The following is a 13,393-nucleotide window of genomic DNA, read 5'->3' on the forward strand; positions in this document are numbered from 1 at the left end:
GGATTTTGTCCTTAGGAAAGTCAGAGAAAAAAACATGTGAGACCTAGCAGAATTGCTGTGGGTAGATTGCCATCCTCACAAATGGCAGTCACATCATTTCCTAAGAGTTTTCCTGTCTTCACAACTGGTGAGGACATGCACACTTGGTCCTGGTGGGGCACAGAGCCCTTTTGGAACAACCAAGATATGAAAGGCCATCTTCTCTTAACGGTTGGCTCCTCTGTATCTAAAGAGATCACTACATGGAGTAGTTTAATTTATGCAACTTTTGTCAGAGATTTCTAATTGCATAAGGTACCTGTTGCAATGCATACAAAGAGGCTATCATTTCTGATATAAAATTCCCCACATTCTTAAAGTGGTTACTCATCGTGTTATATGTGTATGTATATTCTTCCCTATACTCTACATGGTTCATCATGGAGACCTGATCTGAGTGTTCTTCTATGGGAATTCTCACAACACAACGCTGTCTAACCCCCACATTACATCATGAGGTACTTGATACCTAGTTAACATGATTCGTGAGTTTTGTCCCATCAGAGGCCTTGGTGTCATACCCTTTTTCACAGCCACCCTCACTGGTATTCACATCAAGCAGTGTTCTTGTCCTCCAGTGTCAGAGTGAGGCTCTTCCCATTCCTAGCACTCTTGCTGAGCTTTCTTGGCATTTCTTAGCTTTCTTGCTGAGAAAAAAGAACTTCATTCCCTCTAAGATTGGCAATCTTTAACTCTGGTGTGTACATATGACCAAATAATCTCAATTATTTTTTACCATAGAAAATGTAAATTGTCTAGAGAGACTAAAAGTATAGCTCAAAACCATTGAGTTATGAGTTTCATTCACATGAACCTTAGACAAATATTCAAGAAAAATGTCCCTCTAAAATCTATCAGTATATCTTAGATGCTTCAGTTCTAAAAGGAGATTGTAAAATATGATTTGTAAATTTATCATAATCAAATGTTTTCTGTATATCTTTATATACACATTTGCACATATGTGGATCTCAAAAACAAAACTCAAGTTTAAGTCAAAGTAGCTTGAAAGTAACTTACAGGCATCCTTATCAGAAGTACTAGCTTCTTAATAACATCATTCACTGTCTTTTGATCTGTTGTTGTTACATATAAAGGCTATAAAAAGTGCAGAGAAAATGATATAAAATAACTTGAAAGCATATAATTAATAGAATTCATTATTGTCTAATCTTCACTTATAATCTATGGGTTGTAATGACAACTCTAATGTAGAATAAAATATTTTGTTTTCTTCCCTTTTTATACCATAACCCTAGAAGACTGTCAGTCTAACATTTATCTTCAATTTAAGTACTTTGGTTCTGAGTACTCAAACACAGCAGGTAACTGGTTGTGTGTGATAAAGGGAGACTGTGGAGCCATGGGTGCTGGAGCTCAGCATTCTGAATTTTCTTTCCTTATGGGGGGTTTAAAAGAGGGCTGAGACCTTTCAATATCATTGAAACAAGGCAAAAGGAAACAACTCCATAAGTCCCTTCTTTCAAGGCATTTTTATTTATTATCCTTTAACTGCTAGGCATAACCAACTAACTTGAGTGTGCATGCAGTGCTGAAGATTGACACGAGACCCTACCGTAATATGCCAGGTTAATTGATTTTTATGAACAAGGACATCTTACACTCACTGATTTCACATCTTACTTACCTTAGGCTAAAAATTACGGAAAAGCATCTCAAAATCTCTGGCCAGAAAGATAGAACAAGGCTAACAAAGCATCCATGATGGAAGGAACAAGACAACCAACTCCTGCAAGATTTCTTCTTATTTAACATTGGCATTTTAACACACATGCACACACTAGACCACCACACACACACACACACACACACACACACACACACACACACACACACAGAGAGAGAGAGAGAGAGAGAGAGAGAGAGAGAGAGAGAAATACCTTTAAAGAAAAGAAAAGCTTCTGATATTTTATTGAATGTGTGAAAATTCTTCTCTATAATTTTAAAACAGTGAAGTATATTTTATAGAAAAAAAAGTGTGATACGGTAATAGGGTTTTATTCATATGATTGTAAGATATTGTATTTTCAAAGCATTTGAAACATTTTAAGATCTAAATAATGATTGCAGGGATGTGTACATTCCCTCTTGATGGTGATTTTCTTCATAAAACAAATACATTTCAAGAGATAGTCTTTTTAAACAAAACATTTCTGAAAATAAGATTTATTAGAGAATTAAAAATGAAAATAACAGAGTTTTGCTGGATATGTTAAAATATTACTTGACATATAAAGAACCAGGGATATGTAAATAACTCAAGAGTGAAGACCAACCTCACAATAGCTCACACGTTGAAACTATGATGATTCAAAGAATTGTCAAACCTCAACAGGCCAAATTATAAATAGAAAATCAAAGAAAATCATCAAAGAAGTAGATAAAAATATGTATGAAGGACCATTGCTGACTACTCACTGGAAAACATGGAGAAAGAAAAATGATGGATGATATTGAAGAACTAAAAAAGTCAGGAGGATGTTCTATGTTCTGAGAATATGTCTCTAAGGATAAAAGGGAAATAAACACATTATCACAGAAAAAAACTGAAAGACATCTATAGACAATCACTGCACTACACAAAATTGTACTGGAAATTACTGCAGGATAAAATATAAAAGCAACAGAATCTTGGATGAAAATTGGTAGATAATTTTATTTTAAAGGAATTAGGTCTCAATTACAATGGTGTTTTAAGGTATCAGGGAGATTTCTTGTATACAATACTGAGCATTTGCCACAGATGAAATCCAGCAAGCCGGGCAAGAGAACATTTCCTTACTGGACAGTCTGCTCTTCTCTGTCCTGAAGACACATCTGGTTCAGCAAAGCTAGCTAGAGTGTTCTCATGATTTACATTACAGACTAGAAATTACTTTTATACAACATTTTTCTCCTTAAGGACTGTTGTGTATGATGGGGACCTGGTATGCAGAACCAATTGCTGCATGATCTAAAACTATCTTCATCAGACACACCTTGGTTACTCTAATTCAATTTTAACAGTGACATGTTAGAATATTGACTCTAAATGTGTTTTATATAAAAGTAAGAAAGGTGGTGATCCTTTCAGCTAGATTCCATCCTGTTCTATAGTAGAAAAGTTTTTTTCAATGCTCAGCATTCTACATAATAGCCAAATTGCTGATCTTCAATGAATACACTAGTGGAATGGGAACAAAATTAGAAAAATTAGAAAAACATTATATTAATAGATATGGTGTAATTCAATGACAGTACAACTGTCTAGTATGTATGAAGTCATGAGATTTATCCTAAGGACTATTTATACATATGATCTCTCTCTCTCTCTCTCTCTCTGTCTCTCTCTCTGTCTCTCTCTCTCTGTCTCTCTGTCTCTCTCTCTCTCTCTCTCTCTCTCTCTCTCTCTCTCTCTCACACACACACACACACACACACACACACAGAGCAATGTTAAGTGTCTAAAGGTGGATTCTAAACTGAAGTTACATGAAAGGATGTCCTTATGTCTTGAGATTCATATGATAATGTAGCTGTTCTTCAAAAGCAGTTCAGAGAATGCACAGTGAGAGACAAAGAGAAGGAGCAGGGGACGGGTTCATAGAGGTCAATTGTGATCAAGCAGGTGAGTATGGAGAGTGAGAGTGAATAAAGTTCTTGATAATATTTTGTTTAAAATTTGTTTATGATAATCCTCTATTATTAGAATTATTTATTAGACAAAATGTTTTAAAATAAATAAGGAATAGTAGAAATAACACATAAAGAAACATTACTAAAGCTTAAATCACACATCAAACGCCACACACTAGTAGTGGGAGACTTCAACACATCACTCTCACCAAAGGACAGATCTGCCAGACTGAAACTTAACAGAGAAATACAGGACCTAACAGATGTTATGACTCACATGGACTTAATAGATATATAAAGAACATTCCAGCCTAACACAAAAGAATATACCTTCTTCTCAGCACCCCATAGAACCTTCTCAAAAATTGACCACATGCTCGGTCACAAAGCAAATCTCAACAGATACAAAAACATTGAAATAACCTCCTGTATCTTATCGCACCACCATGCCTTAAAGTTAGATTTCAACAACAACAAAAACTATAGAAAGCCTACAATCTCATGGAAACTGAATAATGCCCACCTGATGCACCAATGGGTAAAGGAAGAAATAAAGAAATTAAATATTTCCCAGAATTCAATAAAAATGAAAGTACAACAGATCCAAACTTATGGGGCACTATGAAAACAGTGCTAAGAGGGAAATTTATAGCACTAAATGCACACATAAAGAAGTTGGAGAAATCTCATACCAATGACTTAACAGCACAACTGAAAGCTCTAGAACAAAAAAACAAACTCACCCAGGAGGAATAGACTCCAGAAAATAAATTGAGGGCCAAAATCAATGAAACAGAAACAAAGAGAACAATACAAAAAATCAATGAAACAAAGAGTTAGTTCTTTGAAAAAAATCAACAAGATAGACAAACTCCTAGTCAAATTAGCCAAAAAGCAAAGAGAGAGCATCCAAATTAACAAAATCAGAAATGAAAAAGGAAACATAACAAACAATGAGGAAATCCAGAGAATTATCAGGTCATACTTCAAAAACCTGTACTCCACAAAATTGGAAAATCTGGAAGAAATGGACAATTTTTTGGATACATACCACATACCAAAATTAAATCAAGACCAGATAAACTATTTAAATAGACGAATAACCCGTAAGGAAATAGAAACAGTCATTAAAAGTCTTCCAACCAAAAAAGCCCAGGACCAGATGGTTTCAGTGCAGAATTCTACCAGATTTTTAAGAGCTAATTCTAATACTCTTCAAAAATTTCCATACAATAGAAACAGAAGAAACATTACCAAACTCTTTTTTATGAGGCTACAGTTACCCTGATACCCAAACCACACAAAGATACAACAAAGAAAGAGAATTACAGACCAATCTCCCTCATGAGCATTGATGCAAAGATACTCAACAAAATATTGGCAAACTGAATCCAAGAATACATCAAAACAATTATCCACCATGACCAAGTAGGATTCATCCCAGGGATACAAGGATGGTTCAACATATGAAAATCTGTCAATGTAATACACCATATAAACAACCTGAAAGAAACAAAACACATGATCATCTCATTAGATGCCATTAGAAAAAGCCTTTGACAAAATACAACACACCTTCATGATAAAGGTTTTGGAGATATCAGGTATACAAGGAACATACCTAAACATAATAAAGGCAATTTACAGCAAGCCAACAGCCACCGTCAAATTAAACAGAGAGAAACTCAAAGTGATTCCACTAAAATCAGGAACAAGACAAGGCTGTCCACTCTCCCCATATTTATTTAAAATAGTACTTGAAGTTCTAGCTAGAGCAATAAAACAACAAAAGGAGATCAAAGGGATAGAAATTGGAAAGAAAGAAGTCAAACTTTCACTATTTGCAGACGATATGATAGTATAGATAAGTGACCCCAAAAATTCTACCAAGGAACACCTACAGCTGATAAACTCCTTCAGTAAAGTGGCAGGATATGAGATCAACTCAAAAAAATCAGTAGCCCTCATGTATACAAATGATAAAAGGGCTGAGAAAGAAATCAGAGAAACATCACCCTTTACAATAGCCACAAATTATATTAAATACCTTGGGATAACATTAACTAAACAAGTGAAGGACCTGTATGATAAGAACTTTAAGTCTCTAAAGAAAGAAATTGAAGAAGATATCAGAAAATGGAAAGATCTCCCATGCTCATGGATAGGTAGGATTAACATAATAAAAATGGCAATCTTACCAAAAGCAATCTATAGAGATTCAATGCAATCCCCATCAAAATCCCAACACAATTCTTCACAGACGTGGAAAGAACAATACTCAACTTCATATGGAAAAACAAAAAAACCCAGGATGGCTAAAAGAATCCTGTATAATAAAGCAACATCTGGAGGCATCACCATCCCAGACCTCGAGCTCTACTATAGAGCTATAGTAATAAAAACAGCTTGATACTGGCATAAAAACCAACATACGGACCAATGGAATTGAATTGAAGACCCTGACATTAATCCACACACATATGAACACCTGATTTTTTACAAAGAAGTCAACACAATACAATGGAAAAAGAAAGTATCTTCAACAAATGGTGCTGGCATAACTGGATGTCAACATGTAAAAGATTACAAATAGATCCATATCTGTCACCATGCACAAAACTCAAGTCCAAGTGGATCAAATACCTCAACATAAATCCAGCTACACTGAACTTGATAGAAGAGAAAGTAGGAAGTACTCTTGAATGCATGGGCACAGGAGATGACTTCCTAAATATAACACCAGTAGCACAGACACTGAGAGGAACAATTAATCAATGGGACCTCTTGAAACTGAGAAGCTTTTGTAGGGCAAAAGACATGGTCAATAAGACAAAAAGATAGCCTGCAGAATGGGAAAAGATCTTCACCAACCCCACATCTGACAGGGGACTGATCTCCAAAGTATATAAAAAACTCAAGAAACTAGACATTGAAATACCGAACAATCCAGTTAAAAAATGGGCTATAGAGCTAAACAGAGAATTCTCAAAACAAGAATCACAAATGGCTGAAAGACATTTAAAGAAATGCTCAACATCCTTAGTCATCAGAGAAGTGCAAATCAAAATGACTCTGAGATACCAGCTTACACCTGTCAGAATTGCTATAAACAAAAGTACTAATGACAGTCTATGTTGGAGAGGATGCAGAGCAAAGGAAGCACTCCTCCACTGTTGGTGGGAGTGCAAACTTGAACAACCACTGTGGAAATCAGTATGGCAGTTTCTCAGAAAATTGGGAATCGATCTACCTCAGGACCCAGCCATACTACTCTTGGGCATGTACCCAAGGAATGCTCAATCACACCACAAGGATACATGCTCAACTGTGTTCATAGCAGCATTGTTTGTAATAGCCAGAACCTGGAAACAACCTAGATGCCTGAAAACTGAAGAAGGGAATAAGAAAATGTGGTACATATACACAATGGAGTACTACTCAGCAGAGAAAAACAATGACATCATGAAATTTGCAGGCAAATGGATGGAACTAGAAAAAATCATCCTGAGTGAGGTAACCCAAACCCAGAAAGACAGTTATGGTATGTACTCACTCATAGGTGGATTCTAAATATAAAATAAAGAACAATCAGACCACAACCCATAGAACCATGGAGGCTATATATATAGCATGGAGGTCCCTAGGACGACTGTGGCTTATAATAAATTTCAGTTTTACTCAATTATTGAAAAAAAATAGCCAAATGAATGGAAACACATGAACTATGAACCAAAGGCTGAGGGGCCCCAGCTGGATCAGGCCCTCTGAATAGGTGAGACAGTTGATTGGCTTGATCAGTTTGGGAGACAACTAGGCAGTGGGACCAAGTCCTGTGCTCATTGCATGAGTTGGCTGTTTGAAACCTGGAGCTTATGCAGGGACACTTGGCTCAGAGGAAGGGACTGGACCTGCCTGGACTGAGTCTACCAGGTTGATTGCAGTTCTCGGGGGAGGACTTGTCCTGGAGGAGGTGGGAATGGAGGGTAGGCTGGGGGTAAGGGGAGGGGGTAAGATGGGGAGAATAGGGGAACCCATGGCTGATATGTAGAACTGAATGGTATTGTAAAATTTTAAATATATATATATATTTTAAAAAAAGATTAAGACATACCATTTTTAAGTATCTCTTCCTGAGAAGAATTAGCTATATTGATAAAATAAATAAGGATGTAAAAATTAAACCACAAATAATTGTATGCACATTTTTCTAAAATTGTTACCAATATCTTAATGGTTCAGTTAGCAGTTAGTTCAGAACCAATACTGTGGTATCATGTTTTCCTTGCATGACATCTAAGACTGCACAGAACATGTGTATAAGAAGGGGTCTGAGTCAAAGTCAATAATCCTAGAATTAGGCCAAAAGCAGAATTCAAAGTTTTATTTACTCTACTTTGGTACTAACACAGGTTTGTAAGGACCTATGAAAAGGAGAGAGGAAAATACTTTTAACTGTAGTTACTTTACAGCTGTTACATCTCAGTTTTGGGATTCTGACAGAACTCTTAAAGGCCCTGGATTCAATCCTCAGAATGGCAAAGAAAGTTAGAAAGCAATCAACTTTTGGGACGGTGAGTTTGTAGATACTTCCGTGGTCACTACTCTCATTTCCATACACTAAATACACTTTTCATCTCATAAAGGAGTGAAGTTACTCTGCAACAGTAATCTCTGTGACTCTACAGTCATACAAAGACATCTTCAGTATAGTTGGTTTTAGTGTATGTGCTGCCGAAATGAATATCATATAGGTTTTGTTTTGTGAGAGGAAAACTTTGCATACTTCTTTCACAATATTCATGTCTGAACTCTTTATGCAACATCCCTCTGGTTATATCATTTTTATTTACCAAATAATTTAAAGTTACTGGTTCCAAATTTTTATTGACTAATTTGTATTTTAAAGAAAATGAGTATATACTTTCTCTAGCATATAACAATATGTGATCCTTTGATATAACTTGCAGCAAATATTAGTTTATGGAATCTTTATATTCATTTTGGGACAATATTTTAAATTTTGATGGAATAAAAATATTTTTAATAATAAAATTATATTGGATAGAAATCTATGAATTAAAATAATAAAAGAATGTATTTCATATGATCACATATATAAATACTATATTTTCCTTACATGTAAAATGCATTACATTTGTCTATGGGTTTAATTTGTGTAAGTACAGGAACAACATTAAATATTTTCTTATGAATTTCATTAAAATCATTAGAAACACTTCAAAATTCATGAACATCAATAGAATAGCTGTGACCCCAAACAGGAAAACACTGACAGAAAACAGTATGTACACTTTGAAATTACTAAGAGATCAAACTGAATGAATAATAAGCAGTATATTTTTGACAAGGTAAAATAAGAATGAATATATTTCAAGATTATGAAACTATCAGAATACCTTCTATAATCTTGAGTCACATTGTGTGGCATTCAGACATAAAATAGATCCCGAAGTTGTGCTGAAGTTTCTTTCTGACCTCTCTGGCCTGTATGTAAAGCAATCATCTTCTCTTTTTTTCTTTTTTTTGTTAGAGTTCATGGCAAAGGAAATGACTGGCTTCATCATATTCCATCAAGTATGAAGTTTACCTGGATCATACTCACCTCCCATGTTTTGATCCTTGTGTGTGTGTATGTGTGTGTGTGTGTGTGTCTATAAATGTGGTAAAGGTATGGTTACATTTTTCTGTAGTATCCTTTATTTGACTGAAGGAAATTCCTTCAAGGTTGATTCCACTGTTCCAGACCCTTCCCTGGGGGTTTCTTCATATAACCCAAGGAAGCTACTCACTGAGACAAGAATAAGCTGAAAAGTGTCACTATGCCTAGACAGACTTTTCATATCTACTTGTGAAACTCAGAATAGCAGGAGGGCTTTACAGGACAGGGATCTTAGCTCTCAGAAAAAATGTCCCCACCTTCTCATATGCCAGGGGAAATTTAACCAAGTGCTTGTCTTCACCTGGGTCCATTAATGTTCTCTAACAATGATCTGTTATCTCTGGAAGTGGCCTACACCCTTCTTTGCCCTGCTGTCTTTAAACAGGGTTGATATATGTCTGATTTCATTCTTTTCTGACTAACCATTACCTCTGCTTCCCGTGTGTTTTGAATGCTAATCATTAGTATCCTTTTGTCCTGTTCAACCTTTTCAGCACACTGGAACACTAGGAGAGAAGGAAATAAATCTCTCTTTCCTCTAAAAGAGGAAAATAACACAAATTTCTTAAAATATCAAGTCACTAATATAATTAATTATCTATATCTATTCTCAATTAACTCTCTCACATTTGGCATGATACATGCATTCTCTCTTTTGAGGATACATTGACACTCTTGCCAGAAAGGTATTTTATTCTTGAGTTCATGGCTTATCCTCTTTCATATATATGAAGAATTGTGTGGTCTCTGTTTTGTTAAATAAAAGGTTCACTTTTATGTCATTTTTATCACTTGTAAATATCAAGGATCTGATATTTACCTATGTATTTCACGTGGCTTACAAAAAATTACATTGTTTATATAGTATGTTTTTGCAAGAAATTTCACTAATGCAATGGCTTATTCTACTGCTATAGCAAGGATAATAATTTCTAATCAATTCTCAACAAATGACTTGTAAGTCTGTAATATTTATTTTTTAATTATATGTATATATGTGTGTGCATGTGAGTATGTGCAGTGAGTGATGGTGCCCTTGAAGGACAGAACAACTTGGGGAGGAGACGGTGAAAAGAGAATGGAAGAACTAGATGGGTAAGACCTGGATAAAATGGGCTGGAGAGATGGCTCAGCGGTTAAGAGCACTGACTGCTCTTCCAGAGGTCCTGAGTTCAATTCCCAGCAACCACATGGTGGCTCACAACCATCTGTAATGAGATCTGGTGTCCTCTTCTGGCCTGCAGTCATACATGCTGTATACACAATAAATAAATCTTTAAAAAAAAAAAAAAGAACTGGAGAAGAATGAACTGAGATAGTGAAGAACTAGACTGAAGGGCTAGAAGAGAGCACTAGAGGAACGAGATGGAAGATGGGGAAGAGCCAGGTGGGGAAGAACAAGACGAGAAAGGAGATGGGAGGAGCTGAGATGGGAAAGAACTAGATGGATGAGAACCTAGATGGGGCAGAACTAAGATGAGAGAATTAAGTTTGACAATAGAGGGAAGAGCAGATAAATGTAGAGAGAAATCAGGCAAGAAAGGAGTGAGGCATGAGAACAGAATAGAAGCTGTGTAGAGAGAGAACTGACTCAGAAGAATAAAGAAGTGTGTGGACTAAGGAGTTTCCTGTACATCGTTTCATTTCTTTTCGTCAAAGATTAAATTATCAGCTGGTTGAAGATTCCTCCCAGACCCTGGGAGGGGACTATCAAGGGACTGGATCCCATAGTCCTCGTTACCACCCCACCCCAAAAACAGCTATGTGACTTGTCCTACAACCTTAGAAGTGTGTTCCTCATTTGTTGGGCCCTGTTATTCCTGTGCATTGTCAGAAGGATGACTTCTTCCAATACTGTGCAATTCTGGTGAGTAAAAACAAGCCCTCATAGTTCAAGCCTTTGTTCCACAAAATGGCGAGAAACTTTGAAGCCTGTTTTCCATATTTAGCTAAGCTGACAGGGCAAGTTAGCCAGACTAAGTATCTCTGTGTAAGGATCCCAAGTCAGACTTTTACAGATATTATTCAAGGACAAAAGTACAGATGTCTCAAAGTCTTTTGGGCACAAAAGCAACCTAAATTGCCCTAATTTCCCCAACCAGTTCCAGCTGATAATACACGGACTGGCATCTGGTGGAATTCCCTAAGCAATTAACACTTTGCACATACTTCTAACCTGTTTATGGTACAAGATTTTAAACTCAGTTAATTGTTTAAGTCCTGGATTTTATGTGGCTAGCAGGTAATTAACCAGTTAATCAATTAACCAAGTCCAGAGAGAATCAGCTTTGTGCCCAGTTCCTGTGGGAGAGGCTCCACAAATCAGAACTGCAGAGAATGATCTGGTCCCATAGACCTGAATAAAAGTTCCAACTGTCCCCTCTTGTGCTCTGGGCTGTATGCAGGATGAGAAAAGATATCTTTAGACTTGAGATGTTTTTAGTGCCAGCCAGCTTTCGTCAAAAGTGCTGATAAAACTTGGCACTGTTCGCTTGCTTTATGCGGGTTGCCGTGGTTACTCATAGTTCCCTGGTGCTTTTACATTTTGCTGAATACAAAATGTTGTCCTGTAATGCTAATTTCACTGTAGAAATGCAGGTTTGTGCATGATTCCTTTACTCCTTCCTTGATTCCCTATGGTTCAACCTTTCTCCTTTGTAACTCTTATAGCTGTCTCCTTAAGAGATACTGTTACAAGGTAAACTTTTTCAACCACAGCTGCAGCTGTCCCTTATCGCTTACAAAGGCATTCACCTTGACCCTGAGAAGCTTTTGTAACCTTCTTTATCCCTAGAATTTGCTGTTGTATGTGTATATAAGCTATGGAAAGTTGAAGCTAGAGCAGAAGAATAAGAGAGCATGACAAACAGTTTGTGTGTGAATTTATTATGGATAAGAAATTTTCCCAGTTCCCTCTACTCTGAAAACCATTCTTTTCTGCTACGCTGCATGCAGACCTGACAGCTGGTCTTTCAGGCTGCAATGGCCTCTGGAACTTTTCACAGGTTCAGGTCAAACGGTATTACTACTTGATGTCTCAATTTCTTTTCTTCTGTCCCCCAATTTGAACTAACCACATTTAGATAACTACAAAGCTGGTGCAATGATAAAAATCTCTTAATATCTTTAAATGCCTTAGGCAGAGTAGAACTGACTGGAAAAAAGTGGCACACAGGATGTGGGGGAGGGTTGTCGCACCAGCTGAAATGAAGTGTGTCTTCACCTATGTTGACAGTTGTGGTTCTGAATTCACCAAGTTCTCTTCCATGGGGATGGCAGTTTTCTTCCTAAATGTTTATAAGGATACAGATTACGAGTGTATTTCACTTATGAAGGAGAAAACACATTAAGCTCTAATTTAATGAATTGAAAAACTATGCCTTGAAGCATGGCATTTTTATCAAAAACCCTTTACTAACCAGAAACCACCTGTGGTTCCACAGTTCTCAAACATGTTAAAAATGTGTTAAAGTCAGTGCATCCTAGAGCATGAACCCAGAACCCAGAGTGTGGTGCCGAGACAATAATCTCCACACTCTAAGGTTTTAATCATATTTATAAAAAGGGCGGTGGTGGCGCACGCCTTTAATCCCAGCACTCAGGAGGCAGAGGCAGGCGGATCTCTGTGAGTTCGAGGCCAGCCTGGTCTACAGAGTGAGCTCCAGGAAAGGCGCAAAGCTACACAGAGAAACCCTGTCTCGAAAAACCAAAAAAAAAGGGGGGGGCTTACAGCAACAACCAGTCTCCATCGGGTCACTTAACTGCGCCCTAGTCAAGAGGACTGGAGTCCAAGGCCCTTGACACACTCAGAAGAGGATGAGTTTGGGTGTCAGTCACGTGACTCTAGTTCTGAAGCAGGCAATGCAGCATCTGAAGTCATGGCACGCGCCACACCCGCGCCTCCGTGCGCGCCGCCACTCACTTGAACCCGGCCGCCATCTTCCCGCCCGCGCCGCGCCTGCGCAGCCCGCCGCGCCTGCGCCCTTCCCTCTGCAGGCGTGTCTCCAGCCCGGGGGACTTGGAGGAGTCCTGGGTGAG

The sequence above is a fragment of the Peromyscus leucopus genome, chromosome 6 (genome assembly GCF_004664715.2).
Source record: "Peromyscus leucopus breed LL Stock chromosome 6, UCI_PerLeu_2.1, whole genome shotgun sequence".
Taxonomy (NCBI): Eukaryota; Metazoa; Chordata; class Mammalia; order Rodentia; family Cricetidae; genus Peromyscus; species Peromyscus leucopus.